Below are 19,458 nucleotides of genomic sequence, written 5' to 3'. Positions count from 1 at the left end.
ACCTGGCAGCACCGTTCCAAACGGTATGTCAAAATCTGGGCAATGGGACAACTCGGCCCGGAGACAACTCGGACCGCTGAATGACTAATCAATCAAATCGGAACGTCTATAAGTCAACTTGGACCATCTATATAATAAATTAAGAACCCTGACCGTGCAACTCCTGTACCAGCTTTTTTTACATAGTTTTCGTATAAAAAGAGTTTCTTCAATTTAAGAATAACTTAGTGCATTTTTCGGCAAGTCAACTTACAGAACATCCATCAGACATATATAACAATAGTTAATGTCTCGGCAAGTTTAAAAAAAAATCTACAATACAATTCACGACGTCTACGCAAAACATAAAAAAAATCTATAAATCTGATTTATAAAATATTGTAAGGCACTAACGTGAGGCTACTCAAATTGCACCTATTTTGATAGTGTTTGCACCTAAAAAAAAATTATGGTCCAGACAAAATAAAAGTTTCCTTTCTGTGTTTATTTTGTAGACCTATCCTTATTAACTTTATAGTTACACCACTTGTCTCAATAAAAAATCCATTATACCTTAAAGAACTTAACTCAAATATTTTAACAGGTATCATATGATAGGATTATTTTTTTAAGACAAGCCTTGATGAGGGTGGTACTCGAAAGGGTTATTTTCGTGTAACGTGTTTTGCCATATTTATTTCACGTGCAGCCGTGAAAAAGTTTCGTTATTCAACGTGTTTCGTGAAATCGATAAAAGGGTCAACGTGCTAGAAAGTTTTACTGAATTGTTCGTTCATCGTGAAATTGCAATTTTATTTCGCGTAATTCTGTGCAGATACCATCCCCCCTTTTGCGCCCTAGCTCCCAAATCGATGGCGATGTTCATGAATCCTGTTTTTTTAGTTCCACAATGAATGATCTCAAACTACATCCAAAACCATCTTATCATAATTGGTATATATAAATATGAGCTACCAAATTCAATTCAAATATTCATTGGCCATATAAACTTTTAAACATTAAGTTTGTGGCAAATACAAAATAAGTAGACACAAAGTTTGTTTGAACCTGTCGTTTGTTGATGTGGTTCATAAGACTTATATATATAGTGTTTGTTGTTTCTCGTTTTTGTCGAGCGTTCGACTTTTGTTGAAAAAGCGAAACATAGCGATTCTATATTCCATCAGCGGCGGCGGTGTCGGCGGTGTCCATGCACAAATATTCACTCTGTGGTAAAGTTTTTTTGAAATTTTGATAACTTTCTTAAACTTTCCTGGATTTCCACCAAACATGGACAGAAGCTTGTTTACGATCATAAGATAGTATCCAGAAATATTTTTTTTTTAAATCCTGTTTATTCGTATTTTACTTATAAATGGACTTAATTTTTCTACCAGTTAACATTACATACACTCTGTGGTTAAAGTTTTTAAAATTTTAATACCTTTCCTGGAATATCAAAACTTGGACAGAATTAAGCTTGTTGATGATCATAAGATAGTATCCAGAAATAATTTAAAAAAAAACACCATCTTATTTATCCGTATTTTTCTTTAAAATGGACTAATAAAATTGAGAATGGAAATGGGGAATGTGTCAAATAGACAACACCGATCATAGAGCAGACAACAGCCGAAGTTCAACAATTTTTCTGCCAGTTAACATTATATTCACTCTGTGGATATTTTTTTTAAATTTTAATAACTTTCTTAAACTATATAATATCCTGGATTTTCTACTAAACTATGGCAAAAGCTTGTTTATGATCACAAAATGGTATCCAAAAGTAAATTTTGTTAAAGAAAATCATTTTTCTTCCTTGTTTTACTTACATAAATGTATAAATGAACTAAGTTTTTTCTGCAACTTAACTTGCAAGATTAAAAATTGTACAGTTTAGGTTATCATAGTCTTAAGATTAAATGGGTATAATCCTGCCTGCGGTTGTAGTTCTGTGACTGCTATTAAAGTTTCTCAGATTTGGCGTTATTCAATATGACAAAAAAGAAAAAGCAAAAGAAACCACTTACATGATTTTAAATTATATGGTTCTGATATTGAAATAGTAGATTTTTATCCTTATCTAGGCTTGCTGTTTAATTGTAACGGTAGATTTACAAATGCCAGAAAAAAATTGATAGAACAAGCAGAAAAGGCACTATATGCTATCTACAGAAAAATAAGGAATTTAAATATTCCTATTGATTTGCAACTAAAATTGTTTGATTCTTTGGTTGAACCCATACTGATTTACTCTTGTGAAATATGGGGTTTCGAAAACATAGATGCTTTAGAAAGAGTTCATTTAAAATTTTTGAAAAGAACTCTTTCATTAAGAAGCAGTACTCCTAATTATATGGTGTACGGTGAAACTGGCACGTATCCCTTGGAAATTAAAGTACGATTACGAATTTTATCATTCTGGTCAAAATTATTGTTAAACAGCACGAAATTATCAGGATTATTATACCAATTTTTGTATAAGATGCATAATTCTGGAAATATTGTTTCTAAGTGGATTAATTGTATTAGATCTACATTAGACAACACAGGTTTAAGCTATGTATGGAACAATCAATGTATTTTAAGAAATGTTGACATCAAAATATATGTTAAGCAAATTTTACAAGATCAGTTTATTCAAAAGTGGTTTAGTGATGCTGAAAACTCTTCTAGAGGTGGATATTATTTACTGTTTAAACACGCTTTTTGTTTAGAAAATTATTTGGTAAGATTAAAAAAAGAAAATAGAATATATATTACCAAACTTAGATGCTCAAATATCAAAATTCCACTAGAAACTGGTCGATGGCATAATATTCCAAAAGAGGAAAGACTATGTACTTTGTGCAAAAATAATTGTATTGGAAATCAGTTTCATTACTTATTTGTATGTCAAAATGACGAGGTTAAAAAATTAAGACGTGCATATATCCCAAATTACTATATTGTTAACCCCTCAGAATATAAAATGAAAGGTTTGATGTCTTTATGTAATGTAAAAGTCTTAAATAACTTGTCTATTTTTATCAAAAAACTTATGAAATATCTATAATTTTAATATATTATCACTTACATGTAATCGACTGGCTATCTCAGATTCCATTATTAGAGCTTTGAAATGAGGGGGCAAGGGGGGTCCAGATAACAGCAAAACAGCAAATTGATTTGGCTCATAACAGATAACAAGGAATTAAAATGGACAAAAACAGATAACAGTAAATGAAATATTAAAATAATTCAGTCTTTGACAAATCAGTATTTCTTATTACGGATATAATCCTTTGTAATGCATTCCATTTTCTATGAAAGTTTTTAGTATTAATTTATGTATCTAGAATGTGTTTAAATTACTACTCAATATATTATAATATTTTTTATACGCTCGTTTACGGAACGTATTATGGTATACTGATGTCCGTCTGTCGTCAACATGTCGACTCTTTAACCAATTTGCATTAAACTTTGGGAAATTGTTTATATCTATTGACGTGAGCTCCCCTTTTTTTTTATATAAATTTTAGATTTTAAGTTTCTGGGTAATGGGTTTTTATTCAATAAAATTGGTGTTGTTTTTTTTCTCTCAGTTTTCTGATAATATCTCAAAAATGCTTTCACAAAGCAAGAAATTTTGCCGGGTGAATTGATTATATCTATTAACATGAGGTCACTTTCAATTTTTATAAATTTTAGATTTTACGTTTCCGAGTTAACTGGTTTTATTAATTAAAAGGGGGGTGTATTGTTTATATATATTGACTGAAGCTCCCTTTGTTGCTAATAAAAAAAATGACCTAAAAGAGTTTGAATATTCCGACTTTTTCTTAATGACCATTTAATGAGGTGTGTGAATTTTTCTTAATAAGACTATGAGGCAAAGTGGTATATAGGGTAGCAAAATCAAAAGCACCAATTATAAGCATGCAATGTATTAAGTACTTCAAACGAATTTTGACACTCCAAAAGCAATTTATTCCACTATTTTCAAAGGCCTTATTTGAACAATTTTTTATCAGCTGAGGTTTTTGATTGTACCAAGTGTACTAGTAAGTAGAATACATAGTTTAGTAGGGAAACAATGGCTTGAAACAAAAGAAATCTTTGTTTGTAATGAGTTATGTGCAGCTTCGGACTCAAGTACATGATTGGAACTTTCATTGTACAATGCATTTGGTTCTGCTTTGAAAAGAATCAGAGCTGAGTCTATGTACCATATTATATAAAAGGTTAACTGGTTGTTAGGACCTAGTCCTTAATTGAGATCCTTGTCAGATATTCCTGGCCATATGTTTTCCTTTTTGTCATATTAAGAATTATTTTTAATTTAATATGTTCGTACGGGAAACAAGGAACATTATTCTCAAACAAAAAATTAAGATAGTTCTAAATACACATTCATAAAAAAATGGAATTTATTACAAAGGATAATCATAAGATATACTTGAATTGTCCTGGACCTCACTTCTGTGATGGGTAAATGTTAATGGAATCCTTCTCTGAATACGGGACAAACATATTAGTAGTGGTAGACCCCAATGTCCAATGATCTTCAATTTCTACCGAATATTGGCTGTCAAAAAAAAAATGCTAACATTCCAATTTTCAATAACAGTTAACAGCAAATACATTATCACAATAACAGATAACAAAACAACTAATAGCCCAATAACAGCTAACAAAGAATAAGACAATAACAGCTAACAGCAAATATATTTTCAAAATAACAGATAACAAAGAATTAAATTGCCCCATAACAGCGTAACAGTTAAACCCCTTGCCCCCCCCTTTTGAATAATTATCACGTGTTATGTATGTGTATACTTGTGTACAGAGAATTAGGTATAATGAACTATGTATGTATATTTCTTTCTATCTTGTTCACCATTGTAAATTATTACTTGTATTATTTGTCTGCCTCTTGTTACAGTGTAAACTGTCTAGAGTGTTAATAAAAGTTGAAAGTTGAAGTTGAAATATATTCTCTAGATCATATCAGTAGTCAAACCTACCGATGGGGATCTTTCCATGTCTTGATTTGGACAATGGTTGTTTTATTTCGTTGGATAAATTCATCCACGAAAACCACGAAAATTGGTACCTCACGAATAAAAATACTTTCACAGTATATATAACATTCACATAGTGGTTAACGTTTTTAAAATTTTGATAACTTTCTTAAACTGTCCTGGATTTCTACCAAACGTGGACAGAAGCTTGTCTGTGATCAAAAGCTAATATCTAGAAGGAAATTTTGTAAAATTATATTTCCTGTGTTTCCGTATGTAATTAATTATATACGTAGTTATCTTACAGTTAACATTACATACAATTTGCAGTTATAAAGTTCCTAAAACATTTATTAGCTTCATAAAGTAGGCGAGACATTGGTTTCTGCGGAACCCTTGCATTTTTTTTTATATAAAGATGAGACCGTTGGGTTTCCTGTTGGAATGGTTTAACACCGGGCTATATAATCTTTTTGTGGCTTGTTGATCGGTCTGAGCCAAAGCTCCGTGTTGAAGACTGTCACTTTGACCTATAATGGTTTACTTTTACAAATTATGACTTGGATGGAGAGTTGTATCATTAGCATACATTACATCTTCTTATATATCAATATAACTAAAATTCACATAAAATATATACATACACACACAATCATTTAATTAGAGTAAATTGTCCAGAGTGTCCCCTGTCATCAGTTCTAACGACATTTTGATGTATGACCCCAATTTATTTACTTAAGATGGTGTTCATTGATTGAGTACCTTTTTTAAATCTTTAAAAATAAATTTTAATTCCAAATTGTCAACCAGATGCTCCGCAGGGCGCAGCTTTATACGACCGCAGAGGTCGAACCCTGAACAGTTGGGGCAAGTATGGACACAACATTTAAGCTTGATACAGCTTTGAATTTGGATTGTGATTAAATAGTTGACACAAAATAGGTTTCTGACACAGAATGAATGTGGTCTAAGAACTTAAACTTAAAAACTAATAAAATTTTAAATTTGATATTTACCTATTATGGTCCAATATCCAAAATCTAAATATATGGTTAAATTCAGCATATCATAGAACCCCAAGAATTCAATTTTTGATGAAATCAAATAATGTTCAATTTTAGACACTTTAGACCTCAATGTGGACCAATTTGATAACTGGGCCCAAATATTAAAAATCTAAATACATGGTTAGATTCAGCATATTGAAGAACCCCATACATTCAATTTTAATTGAAATCAAACAAAGTTTAATTTTGGACCCCGATTTGGACCAACTTGAAAACTGGGCCCATAATAAAAAATCTAAATACATATCTAGATTCAGCATATCAAAGAACCCCAAGAATTCGTTTTTTGTTAAAATCAAACTGAGTTTAATTTTGGACCCATTAGACCTAAATGTAGACCAATTTGAAAACAGGACCAAAAAATAAGAATCTAAATACACGATTAAATTCGGCATATCAAAGAACCCCAACGATTCAATTTTTGATGAAATCAAACAAAGTTTAATTTTGGCCCCTTTTGGCCCCTAATTCCTAAACTGTTTTCAGAGAGATTCATACACTAAATGACTGAAACTACAAAAATGTTTATTTGGCCCCTAATTCCTAAACCGTTGAGACCAAAACTCCCAATATCAATCCCAACCTTCCTTTTGTGGTCATAAACCTTGTGCTTAAATTTTATAGATTTCTATTTACTTATACTAAAATTATTGTGCGAAACAAATAAAAATGCTTTTTGGGCCCTTTTTTATGCCCCTAATTCCCAACCCTGGATACGCCTATGACTTGTGCATTTAACCGGTTGCCTTTGTCATGTGCACCTATTCCTTTATCATGTGCTCCTAAATTCTGTATTGATTTGTGTGGTCAAGGGTGAACGACTGTCCTTGAAATTGACATTGAGCGCACTTTTTAACCATTTATTGTTATCCTCATTTTACAGTAACGGTTTTACATTGATGTCATTCGTTATGAATTAATTTACTAAAAATTGAATACGTTCTACGCCGGTGCATTCATTTTTCCTGGTTTTGACGAAAACTTCAGTGTACTCCATTCGTTTACGTGTTTGACAGATTTGTTGTTTAGTTCGTTGTATATAGTATTGACAGAACACTGATAATTGTATAGATTTGATTAGTCCAAATAATTGTGACGTCTTGAAAGGCTATTTTTTTTTTCTTTGTCGCAGGAAAGTGTCGAAGCAAAAAATTAAAATAGCCTTCCAAGACGTTGGACTAAGATTTTATATACCATTTTGGCAGATTATAAGAAGTCCCTTTTGGGAAGAACAGAAATTGGAATTACTTACGTTGTATTACCTGCGTTGAAGGAATATTAAAGATTCAGTTTATTTGTACAGAACAGCGACAGTGTCACGACATTTGGGCCAAACTGCAATTTTCAATATACATGTATCATTTGGACGGCATATTTTTAAGTGAACCACTTTGACAGAACAAGATCTACAGTAAGTGCCAGTTTTCATCATATTAACTAAGTTTAATGTTCCTTTGTCTGTAACCTGGTGAGAATTCAATTTGAATTCAATTTGAATTCTCACCAGGTTACATGGTTAACATGAAGCATTTTCAAGAATTTAATACTAATTTAGCCCGGAATTTAACATAAAAAGCCATTTTATGTCTTTTATTGTGCTACACAAAGTGTTCTAGACTCAAGATTGACTGTAACTATTAAACTTTAAGTGAATTGATAAGTCGCGTTTGGACTTGAAAGATCAACACAATTTAGTTTTTCGGCACAATCATTATTTCATAGTTTTCAGACAGATAATGATTTATAAAGTTATATGTATAACTGAGTAAGACAAAATAGTCTCTTCAAGTTAATTTAGATATCATTATTTTTAGAAGAAATGTGTTTTAATTTCCTTTGAAAAAATGACACCAAGTCTCAATTTGGCAATATCAATACATCATACGTTGGACAGAGGCAGATTTGGGAGAAACCTGAGGCCCCGCTTATCGTCTCATCCCCTTCTGTGGGAAACATTTTGTTGATTATTTAGGGAATCACTGTAGCTTGACTGGAGCGGAACCCTCTTTATATAGTCATGCAGTGGATCACCCCTTATGAACATTCTTGGATCCGCCACTCTGTTGCATTACGTTCTCGTTGTTTAAGAAGTGTAGTGGTTTTAAAATGACAAAAATGATATTTTTTTTTAATTTTAAATGCAGCTCGGGATTATTGCCGTCACTGGCTTCTGCACGTTTGATTATGTATATATATAGTCGTTATAATTTCATTCAGAAATTTCTATTCCAATTTTACAGACTGCTTATTTGCTTTTTTTTATTTTTTTACAAAATGAGCCGAAGATTAGCGTTGACGATAGGATTTTATAGTAATCGGAATTGTCTTTTAACAGCCGCTCATTGAAGAGGGGGATTTCCAGTAAGGAAGTCATATCCCATAATGATAGTCTTGTCTATTAATAGTGCGATAAAAGATAGTTCTATTAATAGCAGTTGGAAAATTTCGTAAAGAAAATTCCAGTTTTTACAAGTTATTTATAATTACGGTTTTTGTACGACTATTTTTAAAATCTGCTTATATATTTAAAATGCATTGGGAATTTTCCAGAACTTTTGCATTCTCTGATTGGTTTGCACACGATAAATTCAATAAATGGGTGACCATAAACCAAGTAACATGATATATGGAAATTTTCATTAATCTTGTGACTAAATCTAAATTTAAACACTGTGCAAGTTAGTATTTCGTCTATTTTTAGACTGACTCTGATAACAGTACAGAGGGACTACAGAATTTAACAAGAGTTTTCTTATGTATATTCTGGACATATAGTTACAAGCTTGGTGGCTCTTACTCATCATAACTCGGACAGCATAGAAGCTAGGCAGATTCGGCAAACTGTGATGTGTACAGTTATATATTCGTCTTTGTATAAATCATTTATTAAGACTTGAAGCTGCACTTAAAGACATCCATGGACATCTACTGATGCTGCCTCAGCCTCAGCCGAGTAATCGTTCCCTTATAGCTCGTTCAACAGTCTTGTGTTGAGGGAACGAATTGTCGTTGACACTGTATGACTATCGTGGAATACGCAAGTTGGCGTGGCATCGATGACAATGATATCTGGTCGCAAACTGATATATATATATGATTATCTGGAATAGCCCTAAAGGACTATTCTGTATATAGAGCATCATGATCTTTGGTCTTTTTCTCCTTTCCTCATACATAAACCATTCAAGTCGCTGAAATATGGAAGTGATGCTACTTAAAAGACAAGTCTCTAACTGCCTTTTGTTGCACTATTTCTAGTCCGTTTAGTGTACTTCTACTCAACACAAGTTTACTCCATAACTGGTCTCGCTCATCGTTCATGGGTATGGTGTTCATTTAATTAACATGTATACCTTTATAGAACTCATTGTTGAATGGAAGTTCCAAATCAGCGTTTTTTGGGGGCCATGAAGTTCCATGTTGATCGACATTTTTCAACCTTTCTATTTTATATTTTTAAAATAAATCTTGTATACAAAACTTCTCCTAATTCGAGAGATGGTTAGGTCAGTTCCTTTTTAACTATATTTTTGTTTAAGGCTTAAATTGTGAAATAGTTATTCGGAAAACAAACATAGTAATTATCTGGAACCGAGTCCTATACCACCATCTCTCCATTTCCCGGGAGGAAATTCCTCGATAAGACGTGTTATAGTGGAATTATACAAGACTTGGAAATGTGTCCATTTTTTATCTGTTTATATATGATTTGGAAACAATACAATGGAAGTTAGTACAACATAGTACCTTCAGGACATATATTTACAGAATTTCTCACTCACAGTGCTCGCTTGTAACACCGTCACATTGAAACGAGTAGTCAAAAGCCACGGTCGTAACCGGCTATGGCAAGGTAATTTGGTAGGTAAGATAGCTTTGTCCAAGTCTGAGGAAACCAGGCTTTATGTATACAAAAATAGCTAGGACTGGAACATAGGTTGATTGATAATACTGAATTCTAAATATTCAGATTTTTTTCGCGGAAAAACATTAATTTTCACCTATTCAGTATTGCTTAAGTCAGCCAGAAATGTTTCCCGTTTTCTTCTCTCCGGAAAACTAGGTACATTTGGTCTTTCGAGAACATAATTGTCTATATGTATGTTTATAATAACCTTAGGCAGCAACCATTTGATTTTCGGGGGGGGGGGGGGGGGGGGGGGGCTATGGTTTTTTTTGGAAAAAAAAGTTTGTTTCCAGTTTTGGGAGAAAAAAATAATTTGTTTTTGATTCTGAGAAAAAAAAATTGTTTGTTTCACCCCCAGCTGCCACTATATGTAATGCTAAAATTGAAAGAAAAAAATTGTTTTCGACTTGTCGCGAAAAAAATAGATTGTTTTTCGCCGCAGGCGAAAAAAAAAGTTTGTACAGAAAAAAAAACCCATAGCCCCCCCCCCCCCCCCCCAGAAAATCAAATGGTTGCTGCCTTATTAGGTAATTTTAGGCATTTTAATTATGAAACCAAAAGATAACAAGTATAGAAGTATTCATATGTTTTGAAAGGAGTAAGACCATTTTGTGTCCCAAAATTGTTAAAATGTAAAGCTATTAGCTATTGATTGGAAAGTAGAATACTTCTGTTCCATAAATATAGGCGTTTTTGACAATACAATGAACATGTATCGGGTACTAGCATCATTAAGTCATGCTAAATTACTGAAGTCTTCACAATTTTAGCATTTGAGTTAATTTTTAGACGGTTGCCGTCTTAAACGGATGTGGCCGCATTTGTGTTCATGCTTAATATTTAAATGTAAGTTGTATTTGATGATAATACATAACATATATATAAATGTTGACGACGAACACGGATGCGGCCACCTTAATTTTTGACAAAAAACATTTGAAAAGTGACATATTATGGCATATTTGATATATTTTTTTTTATTTAAGCTTGAATTTGATCGTCTTTATTGACTAAATCAGTTCAAATCTTTCTCATACTAGTAATTTAATTGAATCTACTAAAGTAAACACTTAAGGGTTTAAAAAGTGTCCAAAGTCTTTCTTCAGATGAACCTGAAATTTGGGGCCAAATTCGGCCCTTACCGGACCTTTTTTTTTAATTGAAAAACATAACTGCACAAAATCTTAGAACTTCTTTTCTATCATGGTGCAAAACGCAACAAAGTCAAATTAACACAGTATCATTAAAATCATGTGGTACCATTGATATGTACACAATGTTTTAAAGGATTAGCTCATCTTAAAACCGTCTCAAAAGGGGTTCTGAATTATAAGCACAATTATGCCATATCGATTTAAAAATTGTTTATGACATCATACTGTACGGAAGTGAGATATTTCTGACCTAAAGAGTCAAAATTATATATATCATCCTATTCAGTTTGCAACTTGGGTTTCACTTTGCAATACTTTTGGAAGGGTTTAACTAGTATATATAAAACAAGAATGTGTCCATAGTACACGGATACCCCATCCGCACTATAATATTCTATGTTCAGTGGACCGTGAAAATGGGGTTAAAATCTCTAATTTGGCATTAAAATCAGAAAGATCATATCATAGGGAACATGTGAACAAAGATTCAAGTTGATTGGACTTCAACTTCATCAAAAACTACCTCGACCAAAAACTTTAACCCGAAACGGGACAGGCGGACGAACGAACGAACAAATTAACAGACGGACGCACAGACCAGAAAACATAATGCCCATAAATGGGACATACAAATTTTCACAGTTTTAAGGGACAAACTGGTTTTCAATATGGAACCAATATGGAACTGTGATCTCCACGTTACTTTCAGTCTTTGTCGATCTTTGTCAATTGTTATCAGTCTTATTTTCAAGTTTCAAATTACTTATAATTTGCTGTGAAAAAGAAAGAGCGTAATACCAACGATAACCATAGAAGAATATTGTCGGTCTATGTTTATCGTTACTCATTTTGAAAATTTATGTTAACCGAAATTGACTTACTTGTTAGGATTTGTATTAGAAGTATTGCCTATATGTTGTCAACACAAAACACGGAAGAACGTACACCATTTTAAATATTTTCCAGGTCAAATTACACATTACCGTACTGCGTGATGAGATAAGCGCAATGAACTTGACGAATGAACAATATAACTCGAGGTTATGGTTGGTTTAATGTTAAGATCTGATCTGCACAACTGAGAGGTTTGTTTATACACTCCCCGATTCAACGCATAAAATGCAATAGAGAATGGAAAAGTATTAAATGAAATATATTAAAAATTCAATCAATTTAACAAACGGATAAAAATGTCGCACGTCACTCAGTTATGCAGTGAATATCGAAATAACACACAATACAAACTATCTTGCAGATCTTTATAAATCAATAGCTTACTTAACTATTGATTAATAGAAAATTCACTCTCCTTGTGATTAAAAGTCGAGAAAATCATAGTAAAACTGTGTCAATGACAATACAGATCAAAAGTTTTATTTCTAAAAAAAAATAATTAAAAAATCGTACGTTTTTATACGACCGCAAAATTTGAAAAATTTTTCGTCGTATATTGCTATCACGTTGGCGTCGGCGTCGTCGTCGTCGTCGTCGTCGTCGTCGTCGTCCGAATACTTTTAGTTTTCGCACTCTAACTTTAGTAAAAGTGAATGGAAATCTATGAAATTTTAACACAAGGTTTATGACCACAAAAGGAAGGTTGGTATTGATTTTGGGAGTTTTGGTCCCAACATTTTAGGAATTAGGGGCCAAAAAGGGCCCAAATAAGCATTTTCTTGGTTTTCGCACTATAACTTTAGTTTAAGTTAATAGAAATCTATGAAATTTTGACACAAGGTTTATGACCACGAAAGGAAGGTTGGGATTGATTTTGGGAGTTTTGGTTCTAACAGTTTAGGAATTAAGGGCCAAAAAAGGGCCCAAATAAGCATTATTCTTGGTTTTCGCACAATAACTTTAGTATAAGTAAATAGAAATCAATGAAATTTTAACACAAGGTTTATGACCACAAAAGGAAGGTTGGGATTGATTTTTGGAGTTGAGGCTACAACAGTTTATGAATTAGGGGCCCAAAGGGTCCAAAATTGAACTTTGTGTGATTTCATCAAAAATTGAATAATTAAGGTTCTTTGATATGCCGAGTCTAACTATGTATGTAGATTCTTAATTTTTGGTCCCGTTTTCAAATTGGTCTACATTAAGGTCCAAAGGGTCCAAAATTAAACTTAGTTTGATTTTAACAAAAATTGAATCCTTGGGGTTCTTTGATATGCTGAATTTAAAAATGTACTTAGATTTTTAATTATTGGCCTAGTTTTCAAGTTGGTCCAAATGGGGGTCCAAAATTAAACTTTGTTTGATTTCATCAAAAATTGAATAAATGAGTTCTTTGATATGCCAAATCTAACTGTGTATGTAGATTCTTAATTGTTGGTCCAGTTTTCAAATTGGTCTACATTAAGGTCCAAAGGGTCCAAAATTAAACTTAGTTTGATTTTGACAAAAATTGAATCCTTGGGGTTCTTTAATATGTTGAATCTAAAAATGTACATGTACTTAGATATTATTGGCCCAGTTTTCAAGTTGGTCCAAATCAGGATCCAAAATTAAACTTTTTTTGATTTTATCAAAAATTGAATAATTGGGGTTCTTTGATATGCTTTATCTAAATATGTACTTTGATTTTTGATTATGGGCCCAGTTTTCAAGTTGGTCCAAATCAGGATTCCATATCAAGTATTGTGCAATAGCAAGAAATTTTCAATTGCACAGTATTGCACAATAGCAAGAAATATCTAATTGCACAATATTGTGCAATAGCAATTAATTTTCAATTGGAGTTATCTTTCTTTGTATAGAATAGTAGTTGATAATATATGTTGGAAATTTGCCAGACATGACTATGATGTCATTTTCTATTTTTATTTGCCAATAACTTTATGTAAATAACTTCATTGGAAATTTGCCAATATAAAATGTTGCTGATGAAGCTTTTTTTCCTTATCTTATCTAAAATGTTTTTAGATAATGTATGTTGGACATTTGCCAGACATGACTATGATGTCATTTTCTATTTTTATTTGCCAATAACTTTATGTAAATAACTTCATTGGAAATTTGCCAATATAAAATGTTGCTGATGAAGTTTTTTTTATTGTTTTATACAATAAACAATGTATATTCACTTTTACTACCAACCAATCTTTACCATTCAGTGATAACAAGCACTTTATTTTACATTTTAATATTTTATGATGTATTTAAAAGAGAAGTTATTGTTGCAAACTCCATTTGAAATTTGAATTGATATCAGTTTTGGAAAAAGGGAAACGGGGATGTGAAAAAAAGGGGGGGGTTTAATATTAATATATTAATATTCAACAGCATAGTGAATTGCTCAAAGGCAAAAAAAACTTTTAAGTTCATTAGACCACATTCATTCTGTGTCAGAAACCTATGCTGTGTCAACTATTTAATTTTAGATTTAAAAAGTTTGAAGAAGAAATCTTTAATTGATTTGTAAAATCTTGACATTTGTTTTGTGTAAAAAAAAACCATGTAATGTCAAAAATTTGATCACAATCCAAATTCAGAGCTGTATCACGCTTGAATGTTTTGTCCATACTTGCCCCAACTGTTCAGGGTTCGACCTCTGCGGTCGTATAATGCTGCGCCCTGCGGAACACCTGGTTTATAATGTATTATATATACGATGGTTTATGTTCATATCTACAGAGATAACATGATAAGTAGAAGATTGTGAATCTGAATTAACGAACAAATTAAATCTTTGCTGCATATTGACAGAGACGTATATATCATTTGTCTAAATAAAAAAAGAAAGAATGTGTACGGACTATTATTTTCTATGTTCAGTGAACCGTGAAATTAGGTCAAAACTCAATGTTGCATTACAATTAGAAAGATCATATCAATGACATGTTACGAAAAGGTATATACTCGACGCTGAGGTTGACAAATTAGACTTTAAATGGGGATATCGTATCAAAACACAAAAGTGATTTAAAGATTCAAATATTGTGTTTATAGTACATAGAAATGATGTATGTATAATATATCTATTTCTTATAACCGTTGAAACGTCCCTCCGAAATCTTTATCATGATAATTTCATTATAAATATTCCTTATTGAACAAATATTTCATAATATTTATTCCGTGAAGAATAAAAATAATATAACCCATAATATGTTTTCCTTTTAATATTTTGGAACACTCATAGGAGGTGATAGTATGCCGGCAAAAAAGGTATGAAACCCCAATAAGGAAAGCCGAGAAAAAAGCCCCCTCATACCATTAAAAAAGCAATTGCAACTTGTCATAGTGACGGACATTTAAGTAGGAGGGTATACCGTTTTACCTCAGTCTATCCGTCCATCCGTCAGTCCGTATGTTAGTCCGTCCGTCCGTCCATAAAAAAAATGTCTTATCTTTCTCGGGAACTACATTACAAGGATTTCTGAAATTGGGTTTCAGGGTTTATATGAGTCAGTTATACCGTACGATGCGTTTTCAGATTCATCACTCAACAACTCCGGGATCGGGTGTTTTTAAGCTCGGGATTTCGGGATCCGGGAATTTCTTTTTTTTCGAATTTCGGGATGTCGGGATTTAAATTTATTCAAATTCGGGACCTCGGAATTTCGTGTTTTTTAAGCCCGGGCTTTCAGGACCAGGACCCCTCATACCACCTCTATATACCTTTTCGGAACATGTCTATTGGGAACATGTGTAACTAAGTTTTAAGTTGATGGGACGTCATCAAAAACTTTAACCCTGAAGCTGGACAGACAGACGAACGGACAAACGAACGATGGACACAGAGCGGAAAAACATAATCATTGGCCCCTAGCTATGCGGTTGGGATGGTGCATACAAATCATCTACATACAAAATCAAAATATCTTTCAGTCAGGCCAAACAATTTGAAGCGTTTCACACAAAGTCCTTATAGCAGGTAATACACTTGTTTTTTTTTACGTTTTCAGATCTTTTAGGTTTGCTAGTATAACGGTCTGCTCTAACCACGTGAACTTTCAATAAAGAAATATTGTCTTTTCGGGAATATTACAATTTATGTCATGTTTGTGCAGGTTAAAGAATTGGAGATCAATAAAAAAAATATTAAGTAGGATAACGGTTAATAGATTTTTATGCATTTTATTCAATTTGAAGATAATGTCGTCTGATATTTGTACATGTGTTTGAGGATATCATGTCTATTCTTATGCAGGGATAAGGTCCGTTTGAATTTGTATAGTAATTCAGTTTCAGAAAAGTTGATGTTTGCTACATATCCATCAATTCCTTCGGTTTCTGTAAATTTTAGATTTTGCGTTTCCGAGTTGGATTTTATTCCTAAGAAATGGGTGATTTTCTAGTCCCAACCAAAAATGTTTTATAGCTGACTATGCGGTATGGGCTTTGCTCATTGTGAAGGCTGTACGGTAACCTATAGTTGTTAATGTCTGTGTCATTTTGGTCTTTTGTGGATAGTTGTCTCATTGGCAATCATACCACATCTTCTTTTTTATATTTGAAAAGGTTTTATGAAACTCAGTTTGGTCAATCATGAATGATTTACATATTTACAGATATCATAAGTTTCCTATCGATTTAAAAAAAAAAAAAGAGATTTTTCGTTTAGTAGTATTTGGTCTTTATTCATAAAAAGCGGAGGGGGTTCCAGGATTTCGGCAAATTATAAACCAAAGACACTTGTAACAATTATTATAAAACTTTGGTGCCTTGTTGATATATATATTGAATTTACCTCCCTTTTGTCTAAGTAATTTCTGATATGATATATATTGATGAAGTATGGAACAATTGTTGAAATATGTCCAGTCGGCGACGACATAAGCTTATGGAGCAGCTCTTTATTCACAAAGCTCCTACAGAATGCTGTACTCGTCGTTTGCCATTTTATAATTGTAATGATAGCATTTGATGAACATTTTCGTTTATTTCAATGGAATATTATATTGTTACTGAAACTTTTATTTTTTAATTTATAAATATAAAGTAGCGTTTTAGAATTGAAATAGAATTGTTGAAACGAGACGAACATTGAATATTTTTAAGGTAATTATGACTCTATTATCAATGAACACGTCACCCCGTTATTATTAGACATGTTAGATAAGATGATAATTGAGAGTCAAGAGTCTATAGTTGAGACATTTAAATTAGGGACCATCTAAAAAAAAATATTGATTTGCCTTGGTACTGACATGATTTAACCAACTTTACTAAAATTGTCCGTTTATAAATTTTGAAATTATTATAAAACTAAGGTTTCAACTCTCTCAGGCAAAGTTGGCTTTAGATGAATTTGGCTATTTATTTGAGGTATTTTTGACATATAGCTCTTCAACGATTTTCGGTACTTATCCATCTTCGGATTTCAAATTTTTGGCTGTGAGCGTTCCTGATGAAGGTAAATCCAGAAAAGCGCTTCGGACGCAATAAATTATTAAACGTGTTGTTTTCCATTTTTTACAAGTTATGCAATAACAACTTTTATCATTGCTATCTAAGCCCGTATCCAGCCAATTATATAAGAGGAATCCATAACCTCGAACACCATGAAACGTTCACATAATTAAATAATTTTAAAAGAATGCAAAAAGGGGGAGATCTTTCTCCTAGAATATCCCCATCCAGGGTCCGCCAATGCCACCTCAATCGAACACAACAGTAAGCTTTTCAAGGTCAATCCAAACATTAATTAAAAAATTACGAAAATCCATCAGGGTAGTTATGTTCAGAGGTACTTGTTGACAGAACGATTTATTCTAGCTCTCCTCCGTTTTTCTAAAAATCTTATTATTTTTATTTTTTTACTTCAATTTCATTTATTTTCGTGTTTTCTGTGATATAATAACATAAATATACAATAAATAACCATTTCCTATCAGATTTTAATGTATTTTTCACAGCACTCACAGAAAAACGCGAAAATAATTGAAATTAAACGACGGTTTGAAGAAAATGAGGGGGGTGGGGGCGAGCGTTTAAAAATCATCCTGTGCCAAAGTTCTTATGGATATAATCATACGACGGTAAATTTTAATGATACCGTTCCCACAATACAGATGTATTACTGATGAAAAAAAAAACAGTTTCATTATTTTTAGAAATTGTTTCATTTATTTGAATACTGGTTTTTACCATTTTTTGTTTTAGACGAAGATGGAAGATACGTTCATAGCAATAATGCCACCAACCGACTGCACAAGGTTCTTTAACGAGATGCTGACTTTCACGGGTACTTCTTATAATAAGACCCCCTCCCGATCCTCTCATTGATTTAAGACATAGATTAACAACAGAAGAAGACGTCTGGAATGGCAGAGATATTTTTGCGCTTTTTTCTTCACATCGATACGATTTCTATAGAGTCACTGGTGAAACACCTGAAACAATGATTCAGATGCTGAATTTACTTTGAAATAGAATACCGTGAATGTTGGAACTCGAGGACTCCGCTTAGCCAGTGATGCCAATATCTCTGCAAATGCAAACTTAAAATCTAATAAGTTATATAACATGAAGGAAAACTGTAATGTTTTGTTTCATCTGTGAGTAATATGAGCTCCAGCTTATTCTTGAATAGTGCAAAAATTGTGAAAAACTTATAATAGGAAACGTTCAAAGAGAGACGAAAGATACCAAAAGAGACACAAAAAACCCTCTTAAGTCGAAAATAATCTGACAATGTCACTGAAAAAAACCAAAACACTAATTAATTAACTTATTATCCACTCCCTTGCCTTAAATTTCTTCAAAAAGTTCTGAACCAGTACTAGATACTTTCAATTTCACACGGGACTGTTTTATATGCATTAACTAAATACATACAAGTACATATCTGTCAGATATATCGAAAAAGGTTTTCCATATATGAGGGGGGGCAAGGGGGGGTCCCCATAACAGCAAAACAGTGAATTGATTTGGTGAAAAACAGATAACAAGGAATTGAAAAGGGACAATAACAGATAACAGTAAATGAAATATGAAAATAAATCTGTCCAGGACCAATCCAGTAGATGACTCGTAGATCTTAGTATATAACTTGTGGTATGGACCTAGAAAAATGTAATTTGTGTAAACAAGACGTTTCGACCGTTGAGGCAGTTCTGCCTTGGTTGATTTTTTTCCGTAACTTGTACAATAAGTTATAGTATGGATGTTGATTTTTTCCGAACGAAATTACTAGTTTCTGTTTTTGATATACGGATATTTTTAATCTAGGGCATTTGAGGGATCAATTTTTAATGATTTAGGTTTTTTTATTTAATTTTTGAAAGTAGTGCAGCCAGTGACACTTTATTATCAATTTGATTTTTAGATTTTTTATTTCTGAAAAGCAATATATATATATTTGTACTTTACAAGTAATAAAAAAAAACATTGATGCACAA

The 19,458-nt window shown here is 32.4% G+C and overlaps 1 protein-coding gene and 1 long non-coding RNA gene across 2 annotated transcripts in view; one reads left to right on the top strand and one right to left on the bottom strand.

Annotated features, from left to right (window-relative positions):
• Positions 1-12,315, bottom strand: part of LOC143047668 (baculoviral IAP repeat-containing protein 3-like) — a 26,909-nt gene extending 14,594 nt beyond the window's left edge. The window contains exon 1 of the mRNA XM_076220855.1: positions 11,995-12,315. The gene's annotated coding sequence lies outside the window, so the exon portion shown is untranslated. The remainder of the gene's footprint in view (positions 1-11,994) is intronic.
• Positions 11,952-19,458, top strand: LOC143047670 (uncharacterized). Its single transcript, XR_012969627.1, has 2 exons — positions 11,952-12,198; positions 18,221-19,458. It is a non-coding gene; the product is annotated as an uncharacterized LOC143047670 (long non-coding RNA).

This window comes from Mytilus galloprovincialis, chromosome 10 (assembly GCF_965363235.1).
Source record: "Mytilus galloprovincialis chromosome 10, xbMytGall1.hap1.1, whole genome shotgun sequence".
In the NCBI taxonomy this organism is placed as follows: domain Eukaryota; kingdom Metazoa; phylum Mollusca; class Bivalvia; order Mytilida; family Mytilidae; genus Mytilus; species Mytilus galloprovincialis.
Note: the sequence above shows the minus strand (reverse complement) of the source record. Positions and strands in the feature narration are given on the sequence as shown.